Below are 19,497 nucleotides of genomic sequence, written 5' to 3'. Positions count from 1 at the left end.
TCTTGTTCTTGTTTCTTAAATTCTTCTATCGTATAAAATATCATCCGAAAGGATGATATTAAAAAATCGTGTTTAATTATTGGATATTGAATTGACTTTTGTGAATGACGTTTCAACCAATCTTCGGATTTCCTTCGTCACCCGCTCTTTCTTGGCTCCTGACTCTGCCCGTTATCCTTGTTTCTCCATCTTGACGTATCAGCGTAATTTGACAAGGGAAGGGCGGTGTACGCGGCCAAATATGAAAGCGGCCGCGAGGTGGAAGAAGGTGGAGGGGTGAGAGAGGAAATGGCCCATTCGACAGAACTCAAAAGGAATTCGATTGTGTCCGAACAATGCGTTCCATTCCGTTGGAACGGTTGCTATCTGGATACGCGTGAAACCGAGAAACTCTGCCTCCATTGTTCTCCAACTCTGATGGTGACAAATAACGCGAGGCTAAAAAAGTTTCTTCTTTTTCTTCTTCTCAACTCTCTCTTTCTTTCTCTCTCTGTTTTCGAAAATTCAACTGCTATCGAAAGTAATCGAGTTTCCTAGCAGAATTTAACCGCACGTGGATTTTGTACTCAAGAGAGAGAGAGAGAGAAAGTTTCTTTTTTTTATGAGTTCCGTGATCATTGAGCGGCAAATAGAAATGGAAAGTTGTGGTGTTAAACGAAGTATCGACAGAGGGTTGCCACGGGAAGAATTAACGAACGTCTTCTTCTTCATCGATCATGTTTCGACGTTTCTCGCTTTCGAATGCGATATTTCTGCATCAGGATACTTTCATTCGCGCCAAATATCAAGGTTATTGATGCGATATTAATTTTATGGGATCGAGAAAACAGGGAATTTCCTTTTCATGGGAATCTCGTTTGTATATTTTAAAATCTTTAAATAGAAATATACGTATTAGAATAAAAAATAACTTTGATCTAACTATAAAAGTGCGTATTTTCTTGGACGCGTTATCGCATCTTTGTCGATTTGTTCCGACGAATTCTCGGTAAATTTGACCGAGCTTTGATAGAAGGAAACGAACCGGATCTTCCTCAATCGGATCGAAGCTCGTTGAACGATCTCTCCTCGTTTTCTTGCTCCTCGTTTTTTCGATCCAAAACTCGAAATTCATCGCTCGATTCCCTTGCGATTCAACGTTTCTCTTTTTTGACGTTCGATCAATTTTTGCAAATTCATGCAAAATAAATAAAAAAACCGTGATATAAGAGAAACGAATCTTTCTGATCATATTGATCTACGTAATGATTTAATTTATGAAATATCATCTGCTTGATACAATTGAAGAGTCCATATCGAAAATAACGATTAATCGTTAATTTTCATCTTTTTTTTTCAGACAAATAGAAGGATATTTTTAAAATCTTTCTTCAATTATAATTTCTTTAAAAAAATCATCATACGCGATTGCAGCAAATGTTGTAATTGCATTGTGAAAGAATTACGAATTTATTTTTACGAAGCAACTGAAATTGAATTATGAAATCGTTGTTTTAGCTTTATGACGTTAGATAAAAAGGATCCTTTTTATTACGATCCCTTCAATTATTCATTTACTTTAATTCTGCACGTATTGTTCTCATAAATAGAAATTCACTTACTACCACTTATACTTCCTACTCGAGCACACTCCATCTTTTTAATTCGAGTTGGAACAATTTTTTATTTATCCAATTATTATTTATATCAGAATCCCTTCCTTTCCCGATTTAATCATTTTTCCGACAAATTTTCAAACATATGTTATACTTTCAAGAGGAGTATACGTGATACCATGTGCATAAATTTAATTTTAATAGTAAAATTGTTAATTAAGTCTAATAAGCAGGGGGATAGCAGGCCAGGCTAAATATACCATGTACGTATAGATCGTGGACCGCCATGAGGCCTTTATGGCTCGCGAAGTTAATAAGGTCGTGCAATATCAGAGGCAAGACCTAACAATCTCGTGATACTGCCCTCTGATGTAGTGTTGCTCTGAATCCAGCAAAATATGCATAAAATTGTCATCTTCGAATCGAAGTTCGAAAAATTTTAATAAATATTTGTCAAAATTTTATTTCGAATGGAATATTTATAGAATAATTTTTTTTTTTTTAATAAGTATCGTTTTCAAAAGCGATATAGAAATTTGAGAGAAGAGAATTTGGAAGAATTTAGAATACTGATATGTTTTAATTTAATTATATAACTCTTCAATGAAGGTATAATAAATTGTATGTCAGATTTAATTAATGTTTAATTTTTCTTCCTTTTTGTTTTGAAATATATACTTTTCAGAATTGTCAGAACTTCCGTCTGAATTTCGCACGAATTTATCCTTCAGTTAGGCAATCGCGAAAATGTTTTCGCGGAAGTATCCAACTGAAATCCAGCGAAGAATATGCAAAGTGATAACAATCTACTCAGCTTTTAATAATAGCGATACTTGAATTCGAGATTTATTTCGCTCGAGAGAAAATCCTCTTCCTTGACATCGAAGTAATTTCAAACTAAATTCACCGATCACGACTCGAGTCTACGAGGTGTGAACAAAATTATTTTTATTGGAATATTTTTTTCAGATTCAACTGTTGATTGAAATTTTACAATCATTTATAATTGATGAACAGAAATAATTCTAGTGGATATTTGTTTCTAATTGTTACAGATGATGCAAAATTAAGATTATCGTTGCATATGCAAATTTCTTTTACACGAAATTTTATGTCGTGATTCGACATAAAAATACAAATTATCATCAAAAAGTAAAAAAACATTTTCCATCCACGCTTGCCACAATCTTTCAATCTCTCCAAAGCAAAATTATTCACCCTTACACCATTCATCTTCGCGCCATCTTCCAAGCATTCTTTCTCCTCTCTCTCTCTCTCTCTCTCTCTCTCTCTCTCTCTCTCTCTCTCTCTCTCTCTTTCATTCTCTCTCTCGTCATTCTCGAGTATCCGAAATCGTCTTCAAATAATTAGAGAGAGAGAAAGTGGAGGGAGTGGGGGAGGAAGAGCGAGAGCCGGGCAAAAAGTCGTAAGGAACGGGACAAAGAGTCGAAGAGGGTGGTTCGGTGGCGCGAGGTATGGAGGACGTTGGAAACGCGGTTGGGTCGGTAAAAGGGAAAAAGTGGGGGTGGCGGCGCGCGGGAGGGTGAAAAGCACAGGCCGCTTACTCGTATTGAGATGTATCCCTGTATCTGTATCCCTATAGAGGAGGCCCCCGCGTCGCCATGGCGACCGTATCGATCCCTCCACGGCCGCAGAGATATGTACGAAACGATTCACAGTTAGCGAATTCTATCCCAGGGGCGTTAATGCGAGTAGGCTGCCGCGAACGACACCATCGTGTGCCGTTTGTTCATTCGATCAAACCTAGCACCCATGATGGTTGCCTCCCTTGCGTGTCGAATACGCAAGGTGCAACGTATTGGTATAAGTTGGTCCTTGTTGCCTTTGGGCTTCGTCTTTGTTCGCCAGCGACACGATCGGGGAGATGAGATAGCCGGGTGTTTGTTATTTGCCATTGGTGCTTTCCCTGTCCACATGAAAATTTGAGAAATTTAGAGACATTACTTGTTCTTCCATATTGATAATTATTGTGAATACACCGTTTGATGGAAATTATTCTTATATTTGTTATTGCAGGAATTAAAAATTGATCGTATGATCGTTGTAAAAAAAAATAATTCAAGTAATCAATCTAAATTTTATGTATTTTCTTTTCGATATCAAATGGAAATTGTGATTTTACAGTATCTTTTACAAGATGCAGTAGAAAAAAGTATATATTTATATATACAATTTTTTTTTAATAAAGTTTTCCTAAAAATATCGTTACGATTATAAGAAGATTTCACGATTAAATATCGAAAAAGTTATTTAACGGGTTATTTCGCGTTTTAATTTTAGGAATAGCGAATGAATAGAACGAGCAACGTACCAAAGAACGAGAACGGATTGATTCTCATGGGAGTTCGGGGGGAGGGGGTTGGTTTTCCCAATGGGCTTTTGCTCGAGCGCCGACCATAGAAAGTTGGAGGAGGGTGAAGTCAAATGCACCGGCATTTTGACGTTTCGCCTCTTCTTTTTTCCTCGATGCAAGAACAACCTCGTAATTATACAAATGGACTGGCGAATTAATTTTCCCGATTAATCGTCTTTACGTAGACAGAATACTTTATCGTTCGATTATGGGCGAGCCATTAACTAAATTGTTTCCAGCTTAGAATACCTTCCTATCTGAAATCTCCAACTTTCATGTAAAGTTTCCAACTATCTGTGAAATATTACTTTGTTATTTAATTTTAAAGGAAAGAATTTTCATGATAACGAAAATGTTTTTTCGTTTAAACAATTTTAAGATTTAAAAATGGAACAAATGATTATTTATTCGATCCTTTTAGAATAACGAAAATAGTTAGTTAATGAGAAACTATTTTTAAGCTCTTTCGTTTACCAATTTTCTGAAAGTTTAGTTTTTATCGATGTTATTTCTTTTGCATTCGTTCGACTCGAAAGGAGAGGAAACTTCCGGTTTTCCTCGGTGGTTCGACGGTTTTCGAAAGTTAAACTAATGGTATGCTCGTACAATCTCTTCTCTTTTAACGGCTCACCCCTTTTCCATCCCTTTTCTTTCGCGGTTTGCTCCTATTTCGAAAGGAACGGATGCCGAGACGCTGTTTTCTAAAACTTTCTCCCTCCATCATTTTCCTAACCATTCGCCTTCTCATTGGTTAATATTTATTAATTACTTGCCATTATTTCGTCACATAGTTGAATATAATTCATGCATATCATCAATTTCACGAAAAGTTATCGTAATTTTTTAAAAATTAATCAATTATTCGTTCAATGTAACTTAAACATTTAAAAATGAGATTAAAATAACGAAGATGAAAAATGATGAAATGATTCTCGATAAAAATATTTTTGTATGCATACTTTTACGTGTAATAATTGATGGAAGAAATTTGATACACCTTATTTTGAATATTTTTACATACTAAATGCATTAATTAACTTTCTTGCATCTATGATCCTTATAAATACATGAATTATTCGCACACCATCGATCCCTAACTCGCCCCCTTTTAAAATTAAAATACTTATCCAACGATTAACCCACTTTCCATCATCGAGCCTCTTTTTATTTAACCACAAAATTGCACAGAAATCTGATCGTGATTGTTTAACCGTTTCATAATAACCGACATAAAGTGTATAATTGTAAGCTAGAGCGGTGATTTGGTTCAACGGTTCGAATTATAGTCTTTCCAGGCTCATTTCCCTGGCATCACCGCGACAAATCTAGTTCATAGTTCGTTTCATGCTCGACAACACACGATCGAGCCCTTGGTTGCGAAGGGCATGCAACCTCTACAACAGTGTCTCTCAACACTCATCCCCTTTTTCTCCATTACGTAAAAATTTATTTTTAACGGGATAAAGATTAAAATTAAAATATAATATTTTATTTTTAATGCCTGTACAGGAATATTACTTAACCAAGTATTAAAAGTTTGTCGTGAAAAATATGAAATATCGAATTTCTAATATTTTTTCAATGATAGATCGTATAATATGTAATTTATTATATTTTTACATAAATGACGATTATCGAAACTTTAAGTGAAACATCAATATAGAATCTTCGATATTTTTCTCAATGATAAATCACAATTTATTTTACTGTAAATTCAACTATATTACAGCTATATTAAACCAAAGCGTTGAAAAATCTTATAGTTGTAAAAATACGTTTCGTGTAAATAATCGAGTGATGATCGAATAAAGAAAATTGTAGCAACCCCCTTAAAAAAATATTTCGTTTCGTTCCGAACCTACGGGTTGGGAAACACTGGTCTATAAAATAGACGTTCGTTCACGAGGGTTATATTTATACCGCTTGGAAAACATAAGCGTTCTTATACACGCGAGCTGTGCCCCGTTCGAGATATTTCTCTTACGTTCACTCTTCGTCTTTGGGAAAGGGGGTAAGGTGTACGTAAAATTAAGGCTTCGTAAAATTAAGATCCACCTCGTGGATAAGCTGTTGATCGATCACGTAGATCGTTTTGAAGAAAGATGTGTATGTGTATCGGAATGATCGTTTAGAAAATTATATAACGGTGTTGGAAATATGCAACAATTTGTGTTAATTGTGTATTCACGAGGCTGTATTAATTTCCACGATGTAAGGGGAGTTTTAAATTAAAGGGGATTAGCTAGAAATATAGCAAGGCGGAATAAAAAAATTAAAATGACCGATTTTCGAATTTACAAACGCGAGTGAATTTTATTCCAATATATTCAACCTCGATATATTGCGTGTAACGTATAAAACGATGATATTAATAAATTTATAAATTCCCTCATATTATATAACGAATTATAAAAAAAAAGTTGTATTATACATAATATATTAGAAGTTTAAATTTCATCATCTCGGGTCATTAAAAAAATGGAAAGATGTAGAATAATATTGTTGGAAGTCTGAAAGAAAAATTATATCATTCTCTGTCAAAGCTTAAATGCCGCTCAATTCTTACGAACAGTGGAATCACTACAAATGCACCCTCTATTTCCTTTCTCTGAAACGTTTTCTCCCAAGGAATCGATTCGTAAATAAGGGTCAAGGAACAAAGGAGGAGCCGTGGCGTTTGTTTCGTCTACGGCCATAATCGAGCGTTTCGCACCTGGGGCATCGAAGCGGCCTTGGAGTTTCTACACCAGCTGAGCGCGATCAGCTGTCGCGCCTATAAGCTCTTATAATATCGTTCCATTGATTCTTACCGGCTAACGGATCTCTTATCACGATCTCTACTACTTACCTATTTATCAATTATTCGTTTAGATAAGCATATAAATTTTTCAAAATGGACAAAAAAAAATGATGAGATGAGAAATCAAGCTTTCTCCAACGGCAAATTGATAATTTTGTCAAATTTATGGATACATTTTTTTATAGGTAAGAGGGTTAGAGAATTGTTACTGATGATGTCAAAATTTATTGTTATCAATTATTTTTATATTAATTATTCAGAAAAAGAATAGATGTGCTCGTATAGTTTGCACGATTCTTGTTGCAACAAGTCAATAACTGTTGGAAAATCAAAAGAAAAATTCGTTAATAAGAAATACGATAATTTCGTTCAATCTTTTTTGGTTACAATTCTTTTTGTGGCCTTATATTTAATCTGCCGCAATTTTTTGCAATCTTGTTTTTATTATATTCATTTTCTGATGCCTTTTATTCTTTTTTCGTTTCTATACGTATAACTTGTTTTCTTTGGAACCCATACTATATTTCTTATTTTATTGCTGTACTTTTTTTTTTCTTTTGTACTTTGCTCTCGTATCATTGAAAGGTTTCTTTCTTGGAACTTTTACTCTATTATTGCAACTTTTTTCCCGAAAAATTTCTGCAATACCTTTCCTCGAAACTTGTCTTACTTTTTTTCTTTTCTTTTTTTTTTTTCCATTGCAATTTTCTTTTTCAGAAATTTCAATGCTGCTTTTCTTATTGCAGCAACTTCTCGTTCTCGAAACTATTCTTCAACGTTACACTTCTATTTCTTGATATTTTCTCGCTAATAAAATGCAGATTCTTATGCAAGATTAAATTTTTATGAACATGACTAAAGAACTGGAGTTTAAATAGAAACTTGTATTATTCCTCGAATACCATAATGCATACTCGTAAAAATACTTTGAATATTTTTGCATGTCGTGCATTCTCGAGATACATTTCATACATTCGCAATTTTTGCATAAATATCAGTTTATTTAATTATTATTACCATAAAAAAAAAGAAAAAAATTCCTTCTCAAATTTCTCATATATATATATATATATATATATATATATATATATCAATGTTTTCTTGAATACCACAATAAAAAAAACACTTTGTTTCCCATTTCTCATTCCTATTCCTCGTATCTCCCCATCTTTAAAGCGATCTCTCTAGCCGTTCTTCTTACTGGCCACTGGTCTTTTCTCGGTAAACCGAGTTCCACTCTGTTCCATCTGTTATTCAGATACAGATAAAGGAGGATCCTAGAAGCATCCTGTAGCAAGGGAGATAATGATCTTGTTTGATGCGACCACAGGGCCTGGCCTGCCTACTCTCTCGCATGGTCAAAATACGGATAGCCTCTCTCCAGCCATACTTATACCGTGTACACGTAGCACGAGGATTATGAACCACTTCCTGCTCCGTTTTAACCACTTAATGCACCCGTGACGTTATATGGTCACGCTTCATCGTTAGATTTCTGCACGCCTGTAACAATCGAGTATATAGTTGTAGTTGATACGCTTGATCCATCGATCATTTATCGTAAAGAGATGCAAATGAGATTGATTTTAAATTTTTGAAATGCGATTTATAAAATTAAAATTTCGTAACTTTTTGAGAGGTAGAACATTATGAATCAATTTTATAATTGTATAAATTAATAAGTATATATAACATTTATCCTTCGTTTCTATTTATTTTATTGCAAAAGAGTACTTTATTCTGTTTTTTGTCTGCATTTAAGCATTTTCCAAAACAATTGTCTTCTACGCAAGTTTGAATTCATTTTACGTAGAATCGATGATATTCATCATAAGGATTTTGTTTTATTTTGAAAAGAGGTAAGATAAATTAAACGCATTATCACATCTCTCGAGTGTTGCTCTCCCAAGTTTTTATCGCTTCCTCCGCACCTGGAAGTATCACAGTCCCTTTCTTACGATTTTCTTTTTTCAACTTTTCCCCGGGCAGTTAAATGGCACAATGCAACGGAAGAAAAACGAGCTGATAAGTCGAAGGAAACGATCCACCGAGATTACATCGGTCAGCCCTCCGACAACTGCGGTTGCGGCTTCAACCGAATCGCAAGGTCGTTCATCTCTATTCGCGAAAATACTTGGTCTCAGCTTGTGCAAGAGACCATTGTCCAGGCATCTTTGTCGTGAACAAACTCGAATTGGAAACAACATTCCTCTCTGCCATTCCACTCTCGTGTATTAATTTCGATTTTTAATCTATTGACGCGTGATAAATATTTCTGATCCTCCGAGAGGGGGGCGATATTGTAACTCGTGTGTTATTTTTTTTTTTTTTTTTTTTTTTACTTTTCTTTCTGACATTATCTTTAGCAATGATAAGAAATAATCTTCGTAACCGTGATAATCAACGACGTAACCACCAGCTGGATAATCTTTACTCAAATAAATATATATACGTGGTCACAGGTAGATATTTTTTTTTTTTTTTTTTTTTTNTTTTTTTTTTTTTTTTTTTTTTTTTTTTTTTTAGAGAATTTTTATCGTAGTTTCATAAAAAATTTCATAAAATAAATAAGTAATTCAAAATAAAAGTTCTGTTATCCAATTATTATCATTTACAGTATATGTAAGGTATAATTAAATATAATAATTATCTTTATGATTTTCTTGAAAAAATAATTCGAGATTGAAATTTTTAAATTTTCATTTGCTTCTGTTGTAATTAATTTCTTCATAGAAAAGATTCTCCAATATTTTAAAAATCGATCGAACCAGAAGAAAAAGTCTCTCTCTTTCTTTCTCTCTGAATCTGACTTAAATTCCTCCGAAACGATACGAATTTTTCTCGAACGTCGATTTCAATCTTATTCCAACCGAGTGAACATCTGGCTCTAATCGTGAGATTCACAATCAAAAATGGAATTCATCGACACTCTCATCCACTGTCGAACGTTTTTCTCGCTTTTGGAAATCGCCTTTCCGATCGTGTACACGACTTAAATTCCTTCGCAGCCGAAGAAAAACGCAATATTGACTCTGTCCTTTCCAAAATTTCAACCATTCTTGTGTCAACATCTTGAAAAAGATTCCTCTGTCATTTTCACGTGAACAAAATGCCTATCCTTTCCATCGTAGCTACCTGGTCGTCGAATATTCGTCGAATGAATTTTTCTGTCATGATATTTTCGATTCCATTTATCTCAGAGCTGTTCCTCGATGATCAGAGAAGACTACATCCAGTTTTTGCCAAGATTTTGCGGAATAGTCAAAATTCTCTAAAAAAAAAAAAAAATAATTAGTGACCAGGTTACACTTTATTTCAAAGTTGAAGTGAAATATTATAATGTTTTTAATTTAAGATATTTATGTTTGTTTAATTTATATACACGTACGTATATATTATATGGTAGCTATTATGATAAAAAAGTTTTGAGATACAAGATGTTTAACGTCAGATTAGGACGTTTAATTTCTCATTATGATTTCTCATTCTTATTGAAAAGAAAATAGAATGAATGAAACGTTGAAGATTGTCGGTTAGTTTTTGAATAAACTGCAGATATCTTTGTATGAAGAATGACTCATTCCGTACTAGCAATCAGTGAATTTGCTACGCATGAATCAAAAGTTAACCTAAGTGTCGATTCGAAATACTGTGTTAGAAGAAGTTTCCTGGAAAACATTTTGCAAATTAGTTGACTCATTCTTAATCACTATATATAACTACAGGAAGGAATTGTTCATACATAATAGTTGGATATTGAACATACTACTGTGATTTACTTTTTTTTAAAGAACAAAATTATTTCATATAATTTCACGTAAGAATAATCAATTTTTAAACTCAAATTCACAAAGTTTAAGAAACTGTCATAGCCAAACTATTGAAAGAACTTTAAAATTAACACAGTAAATGGCAATCATCATCATCCATTGAATCTCGTTCATTCCTAAACACTGAATCGTTTTGATTCTCGTAATCGAATGAAAGCACAGCATCCATCTTTAATTTGCTAAAAGTCGGCAGTTGCACGGTTCATTTCGATATAACCCTCGAACGGATGGGTGAAAAGGAAGGGAAAAAGGGATGGACGCGTCTTTTCCCACCGATTCTTTGACCGGTCATCGCCTCTTTCGAGCGTTGAAAGCACGCGCCCCCGTGAAAAGGTGGTTGGTTTCGATTGAAAGGGGGAGGAACGAATGATAAAAATTAGTATGCATCCACGACAAAGTTTCCAACGGAAGCCGCAGTCGTCCATTAAGGTAAATCCAAAACGGCCGAGGAAGCAACTTTTCACCGTTTCCTCTTTCACGTTTGTCCCCAACTCCGTGGTTTTTCCACGTTGGATCGGCATTGAAAATTGCGCAGAGAGTCCCCCGAGTTTTTAATTGAACGTGTGGAATATCTTTACTGTGGATTACCAACATCGAGAAATTTTACGTCTATGCATTTTTATTCATGGATTATGATGTTTTTATTATTTATTCTGAAAGAAAAATATTATTAGAGGTAGATGGATTTTTTTTTTATTGTTTTAAGAAAATCGTATTTATAGTTTTTACTTCTGATAGATAAATCAATGGATCAAAACGTGTATTTATTAAAGAAATATTTAAATTGGAAAATGAATTTTGCACGATGCGAATCTCTTTTCTTGATTTAAATTTTATTTTGCTTGAGTTATTATTCTTGAGAATTTTTCCCTTTTTTATTTTTATTTTTATTTTTATCTTGCACAGGATGATGGATTATCGCAAAGGGAAAAATATAATAAGGAGATGAAAAAGTGAATTTTTTTCATCGTTTCAGGAAATTGAATTTTATTATTACGCCGCATTTTTTTTTCTTCTTTCATTAGTTTATTTTGATATCAATCTAATTTTTCCTCGCGAGATTCTAAATCGCTGATCGAATATTAAAACTATTCGAATTGATTTAAGCTCAAATTAATTAATTTTCTCAATTTTCGTTTTAACGTTTAAGCTCTGTAAACTTCTCCGTTACGAAGATTAGATATCATCATCGCAACAACAATGCAAGCGTGCAATAGACATTTGAACACCTTAGGCGATACCACGTTTCGAGCAATCCCTGTCTCCTTAATGACTAAGCAAATTTTATCGTTCCAGGCACTTCATTTAATTCGCCCAATCTTAATCTCAATCAGATCGACTCACCTTCAAACCTTCCAATTAATTCTTTTAATCATTTAAAATAAAAAAGTGAATTTTATGAATCATCCTCGATTAATCCATCCTATATATATTGCATTGACTTCTCCAATGATGTTTTAAAATTATTTAAAAGAATATTAGAATCGCTAAAATACTTGTACTCGAGCGAAAGAGGATGAAAAATGGAAAGGAGAGGAGGAAAAGCAGTCGGGTCGAAAGGGTTAAGGGTGATTTCCTTTGGTCGATGGCACAGTTCCACGGTTCTCGCCTCGATCGCCTTTCGTAGTAAATTAAACGAAACAACCGTGCTGACCTAAAACACGAGCCGTCGACCCTGGCCGTGTTTCCGCGCCGTTCTCGGTGTGTACAGGGATCGGTAATGGATACGCTTTCCACGCGGCTAACAGGGTTACCTGGGTTGCCTTTCGCGGCACCGCTCGATCGATCGATCCTCTCTCCCTTTCCCTCCCTCTCCCTTTCTCTCTCTCTCTCTCTCTCTCTCTCTCTCTCTCTCTCCCTGCGCTCCGCATCAATAGAATGGAGGATCCGTCGAATGTACGTCCTCGTCATCGACGACGACGAGGACTAATGGGGTTCGAGTTCAATGGCTGGAGAACGCGCCACCTCGTTATCGAGAAACACGTTTCATAATTAAGCGTAATAACGTCTACGAGGTTGCCGCGTCCAAACTGACACGGTACGTTTCGTAATTAAAATCGGAGGAGGGGTCTGCGCGAAAGTTTATTTATCGATGGACAAAGGCAAATTTCGAGGAAGGGAAGTGTCGTATTTCTTCGATTCGAGGATAGTTACATTTCAATGTATGCACTGCGATTTTAGGATATCAGAAATCTTCTTTTGATTAATTTTTACTTTTAATCGAGGATATATTAGGTAGGTATGGCCGTGTTATTCTTTTAAATGAATAATAATTTTCTTTTCTACGGTATGGCTTGATGGTCGATATATAAGAAAAAAGAAAAACGTGCCAAATATTTTTTCGAGATATATATATATATATATCTCTCGGCCAAGTTTCTTCAAAATCCACGTGTACGATACGTTTCCCTTACAAGGATCGATACTGAATCACGGCCTATCATTATCACGATCCTCTTTCCGGAAAGGCTATATACGCAATTCCTCTTTACGTATCTGGAACACGGCCAAAGGGGAGGGAGTCCCACGTTTCCCTCACCGGAAAATCGAAACGCGCCAACACCTTCGATTAATTGCACCTTTGCCCAACCAATCTTCAATCTTTCCCGTGCGGATCAAATCCGCACGATTTCCCGCTTTGTATCTCAATTTTTCCGTACGAAAGTGTATCGTTTTCTTTTTTTTTTTCTTTTTCTCTTGCTCCAAATAAGCGTGGTTCCTCTCCTCTTTGCATTTTAAGCTCGATGCGCTCGATTCTTCCTTCGGTACCCGGTAAGATAATAAACGAGAAAGAAAAATGGAGGATCTAACGGTGGTGGTAGAGGGCGACACGGTCGAGCCGTTTAAATTATGCAGGATGTTAATTGCTCCGTGGTATAAGGCAACGTTTACGCGACTCTCGACGAGACACGTATTAATTAGCGTCTCGTGCAGAATTAAACGTTGCAACGTATGCAAACCAGCGCGAGATACGTTACCTTAAGTCTTCTCTCGGTTTAAGATCGTGGTGGATAGAGAGAAGAGAGAGAGAAAGAAAGAGAGAGGGAGAGGAGATACTCTTTATCTCGTGCGTGAATTAATTCGCTTAACGCCGTGTTAACGCGGAATTCTTGTTTATTCAGACGACGAGATCGAGTTCGATATATCCCTGGATCTTTTTTTTTATACAATGGATATATACAAACGATGAAAGTTGTTTTAAAGTGATGTAGATACGAGATAGTATATACAAGAATCGATTTGATTTAATAAAAGAAGAAAAGGAATATATTCTTAGAATTGTTGGAGGTTTTTTTAAAAATGGATAAAACGTGTTGAAAAGAGATCTAAGGTGTACTTTATATTTCACTAACCCCTTTCTTGTAATACTTTATTAAACTTATCATTATCTAACTCGAAGATTTTAGCTCTTTTTTTTTTTTAAAATTCGAGTTACCAAGATAATAAAATTTTGTAAATAGGCAATACTGTAGAGCATCTTACGTCCAATTTTAACTTTCATCGTTCATTTTCAGCTTGCACGAGTTTTATAAACGATTATTTATTCCTCTTCGTAAAAAGTAACAATAGAATTTTCTTGGTTATCCGATAGATAAGATAATGGCATAAAGTTTCAAGTTCCAAGAAATAGATAATTGAATCGAAATAACGTTGCACGTGGCCGAATTGAACGCGTTTTCCATGGAATTGTTGCCTTGGTCATTTATTGCATAACGCTATATAATGGGAACGACATTTAGCGTTATCGTACCAGTTTCCTATTCGACCTAACAATTAACACGAGATTGCCAGATAGCGCGTTAATAGAAATAAAATTATTTTGTCGACTTCGTGCTTACGATTCTGCTTCGAAGTGTACGATTAAAAGAGAATGCATGAAAATTCATGAATGATGAAGAATCGAGAAATATTTTTGCGTTCTCCAAAAAATTTGATTTCTAAAAATTTTGCCTTTTTGCAATTTTAAAATTTATTAAAATTACCATAAGATAAAGATAAATCTCCATCATATCGAGTATTTTGGATAATTAAAATAAATGAATATAGACAGAGATATTTAAAAATTCGCCTTACATTTTTCTCAATAATTTAAAAAATCTCGATTATTTTTCTCGAATTTAAAAGAGAACGTCTCTCCCCCTCCTCCTCCCCTCTTTTTTGCTCTTTTAATACGTACTCTTCCTCTAAAACTATCTGGACTTCCGGGATTTTCTCTCTTTATTTTTATATTTATATATAAAAAGGGGGTTGATGATTCGCGAGTCGAAATAATTCTTCAAAGGGGGAGAACCCGACACTCGGATAAAAGGAAGAATTTATGATACGGTCGCGAAATGAAATTCCCTTGACGAGTCGTGCCGTGAATTACATGCTTGTACTCGTCATGCTTTCTCGCGAAACCACCGACGATGTCGTGGTTTCGTTCTTCAACCACGAACACGAACACGAACCCGCGACGATCCACCGTTTAATCGTTCGACGATAGCGATGCTCTATCCCGATCTCCGTGCTTCCCTTCCCTCCTCCTCTTCCTCTCCTTTCTCCTCCTCCTCTTCCTCTCCTTTCTCCTCCTCCTCCTCCTCCTCTTTTTTCCACTTTTCAACCAGCCCCAGAATTCGCAAGATTTTATTTCCAGATTATTCTGGCCCGCAATTCCCCTCGAAATTGCTGCCATTTCTCGCGCAAACGAGCCATTATGCAAGCAAAGCCCGCGTGTAAGCACTTTATATTTCAACCGGTTGCTTTCCTTCCATTCGAAACGCCAGAATCAGACTGCGCGGATCCCCTGATCCCTCGCGTTTCCTCCGCCCGCCATCACGATTTTCCCCGATTCGAATGAAATTATTAAAATTCTTCCTTAGAGGGACGTCGGTTTCGAGCAACGATCAAATTGTTATTTTTTTTTTTTCAAGATTTAAATTATGATATATGGATATTTTACGTGGATTTCGAAATTATTACGAACGACGATATCCCCAAAAGGGATTGCAAAATGATTTTTGTCTTTGTCTTGCCGTGTAAAGGAAATTCTTAGGAATTCTTCTGCAATGAAAATTTTCAGTGGTTAGAATATAATAGGACAGAAATGACACGAGCGATCTGTCATCGTTGACGCTAACAAAGATTGAAGATTTTCTATTTTAATTTCCATCAACCAGCCATCTTGATTTAAAAATAAAGTATTATATCATCTCTTACGAGAGAGGTATATATTTTTATATAAATTACAAAAAAGAAAAGGACGATCGTGAATTATTGGATAATATTAATCAAAGGGGGGAAGGGAGTTTTCTAGCACACGAAACGTGCTTATTAAAATAAAAATATCTTACCTTGGACAAAGGGACAACAATTAACTGGATCGTGGAGGCGATCGATGAAGATTTCGCGCGGTTATCGAACGTTGTAGCACTTTCTTCGTCGGTTAAATACTCGGATTCATTGTTCGTGAACGGTGGAGGAAGAGGATGATGAACAGAGGGTTGATGGCTCGACTAAAGGAGATTAGATAGAGTACGTAGGGAGAGGTCTTAGTCAGCATCTCCCGGCTTCTTTCTTTCCGTGAAACGGCCACGGTCTGAAATGAAATATTGAAGTAGATAGACCTTCCAACGGGCTATCGACTAAACTCCAAAAAGTATATTCAAGAAAAAAAGAAAAGAAAAAAGAAACATTAAACATTCATCGAATTTTTAATGAAACTAAGAAACAAACATTGAGATATATCATTCTGTATTTATTTTTAAAATTGTTGTTCAAAATGATAAAAAAAAAATCTAACTGCTGCTGAAACTTTAATTCTTAGATTCGAAAAGAGCATGTGTTAGATTTCTTTCGTCAAATTCCGTAGATCGTAACTAATAATCCGCCCAACGAAACTCGTTGGATTAAAATGTAACAGGATTTCGAGATATTTCCTTCTTCCTTCCCCGTTGAAAAATCATGTTCTCCGCGCCGATTCTCCCTCTCCTTCCACCAGACAAGACCAGACCCGTGGGATTATCTTTCTATTTTGCCATTTCGAGGATGAAAAAGGTAAAATTGACGCGAACTCCCTCGGCGACTTGTTACGGTTTGTGTTCGAGATTAGACCACCCTTCAACCTCCCCCAACTCCAACCTCCCCCAACTCCAACCTCCCCCAACTCCAACCTCCTCCCCAATCCGGTAGAAAAATTGTCTTTCATCGAATCCCGGAAATGCCACGAAAGCAATCGCATTTCCCGCGATCAGCCGATCCGAGACATCGTTCTTCCTGTGTTTTGTTACTTCCGTTACTGGAAACGAGATCGTTTCTACCATCCTTTAATCCTTTTTCCCTTGCAATTATCTCTAAATATGTTTTCTCGAAGTATAATCGAAGTAATGCAATTTTTATTTATAATTTCTTCTTTTTTCTAGGGATAAATTTAAATAATCATTGGATTTTTTTGAAAGAAATTGAAGTAACTTTCTCTTTACGAGTTTCGAGATTTCTGCATTTTTAAGTTCCTCTGGAATCTGGAAAGATATCCATGGATTTATACAACACAAATTTCTCGCTTTTTCTTTCTGGAAATATACAAAAATATAAATACTCCATCTACGAGATGCCATAGTATAAATATCACTTTCCAAAACAATATTCGACATAGAAAAAAAAATCCTTGAATTCTGCCACGATCCATTGAATCGTCCCTCCAGTTGAGAATCACGTATCGACCGAAGTCGCCCTTTCCTGGGCTGGAACATCGTTCAAAAGATATCCAGGGACGCGTTCACGGCGTGGTGTCGCGTGTAACAGAATCGTTTCAGCTCGAGCACGAAAGCTGACTGCACAATATTTCCGCGTTAACGATAACATCGACAGCCGGCGGAGAAATAGAATTTGCCGGATCGATTCGAAGGACCGATTAATTCCACCTGTGCGTCGTCGCCAGACCCAAGTTTTCCTTCGATCTCCTTTGTCGACCATCCCCGTCTCGATCCCTTCGGGCACTCGCCCACCCTCCCACGGGATTGTGTATGCGTTCACGGCCCATTAGTCCAGACAAGCACATCCTATTACGCCCGTATTTGACAGAGGAACGACGAAATCTCGGCAAATTTTCTAAGAGAAAAGACAAAGAGAGAGAGAGAGAGATAAGATATAAGGTGTCTTATCTGAGATTAGCTCTCGATTTTTATTATTATTATTCGCAATGAGAAATGATATTCGCAATGGAAATTGAATAGTTTGAATATAATTTTCTACGAACAAATATATACATTTCTTGCTATGGATAATATAATAATAATAATGAGAGATGTGATAATTTAAAGGAATGAGACTGTTGTCCTAATAACTGGATGAAGAAAAATTTGGAAGAGAAAAAAAGTATCAATAGTTATTAACGAAAGAGAAATTCTTTTGATCTATAAAATATAAAATATCGTAACGAAATTCGTAGAGAAAGAAAAGATGTATTCATTTGTGAAAATATTTCGTTTGAATCATTTTTTCCTTAATCAATTTTTATCAATTTTTAAATATTTTAATTTTAGATATATGTATATATTTGTGATGGAACCTCAAAGGAACAATAATACCTTCCGAACATTGAGAGAGTTCATTGAACATAACTCTGAACTTGCTATTAAAAGCGCACTTGATTAAATTCCCTTCACTCGAACGCTCTCGTACTTCACTACACAATTTTGTTGAAATGTTTTCCACTCAATATATTACCGCCGTAAAATCCTTTTGCTCCGCGGAGGATATTAAATCGTTCCTCGCTCGAATCTCTTTCCTTTGTAATATCTCAACTTTGTATTATCGCTCCTTTTGCTTCGATATCCGAATTCTACTTGGTAAATAAATTATACCTTATCTTCCTATTATCGATAATATAATTATTTTTCTTCCTAATTAAAATTTTTCTAATTTAACTTTCGTTAACAAAATGTTATTCTTTCGATTAAATTATTATAATATCACAATTTGCGAGTCAAAACGACTAAAAGGAGGAGCTTAATTTAAAAACACTTTTCGGATATTATTATTCTTATTTTAAACCTTGTATTACTCTTCCATCGATCTAATATCAAAAAAAGAAAAAAAAAAAAAAAAAAGAAAAGAACGAAAGCAAAATATCGACAAATATAATACACGATCAATTTCCAATGCGAGGAGTCCAGCAACCTGGATCGGAATTTTCCGTTTTACGTCATCACTTTTTCAACCGTGGATGTGCGCTCACACAAAGAGTAAAAATAACGCCGGTTAAAGTTAAACGTGACGTCATGTCACCCCTTTCGCCACGTCTCGCCGGTTCCACCCTTTTCGACGAGCTTCCCGCCATCAAAGGGAATCAGTCACGACCGAATCAATTTACCGCGATTAGAAAAAAGACGCCAATCCTTCCTCCTCCTCCTCCTCCTCCTCCATCGCGACTTCTTCATTGTCGATCGTCGTGGCTTTCGTACGATATCTTTCGTTCGATACCACCTCTTCGTCCGACGAAGATAAATGCCAGGGAACCGGTAATAACGTAGCTTGTCCCGGGTTTCCATGGAACCTACGGCCAGCTCCGTGCACTCGTGCCCGACCATATTTCATATCCGTGACCAATGGGAGAATCGTAAACGGGGGCTTCATCGATTTCGCCGAACCTACGTGTATAGATTCACTTGTGTAGAATATTTTAACTGGACATTCGGTGATATTCGATTGCCGATCGATTTTACGTTTTATCGAATATTATATTCAAAGTTCGGATTAATCAAGCTACTTTGTACGAGTATATTAATTTAAATATTAAGAAACTAATTGGGTGAGTATAAGGAATATTTGATATTAATAAAGACGATATTGAATTAAAATTTTAAATCATTTCGTTGATTTTTATTTTTTTAAACGAGCGATGGGTTTATAAGTTGG

General features: G+C 35.6%; 1 protein-coding gene and 1 long non-coding RNA gene across 3 annotated transcripts in view; one reads left to right on the top strand and one right to left on the bottom strand.

The window, feature by feature from the left end:
* LOC122712445 (zinc finger SWIM domain-containing protein 8 homolog) overlaps window positions 1–19,497 on the top strand; it is a 73,811-nt gene that overhangs the window by 26,677 nt on the left and 27,637 nt on the right. The window lies entirely within an intron of this gene.
* Window positions 9,528–17,652, bottom strand: LOC122712523. Of its 2 annotated transcripts, XR_006346353.1 has the most exons (4): window positions 17,177–17,652; window positions 16,752–17,099; window positions 15,933–16,719; window positions 9,528–10,040 (listed from the first exon to the last, which is right to left on the bottom strand). It is a non-coding gene; the product is annotated as an uncharacterized LOC122712523 (long non-coding RNA). The 2 variants fall into 2 exon arrangements; XR_006346352.1 differs by having other exon boundaries at window positions 16,752–17,652.

Source organism: Apis laboriosa, unplaced genomic scaffold (genome assembly GCF_014066325.1).
Source record: "Apis laboriosa isolate Shangri-la unplaced genomic scaffold, ASM1406632v1 scaffold202_cov151, whole genome shotgun sequence".
Classification (NCBI taxonomy): Eukaryota; Metazoa; Arthropoda; class Insecta; order Hymenoptera; family Apidae; genus Apis; species Apis laboriosa.
This window is presented reverse-complemented; position numbering and strand designations above follow the sequence as displayed.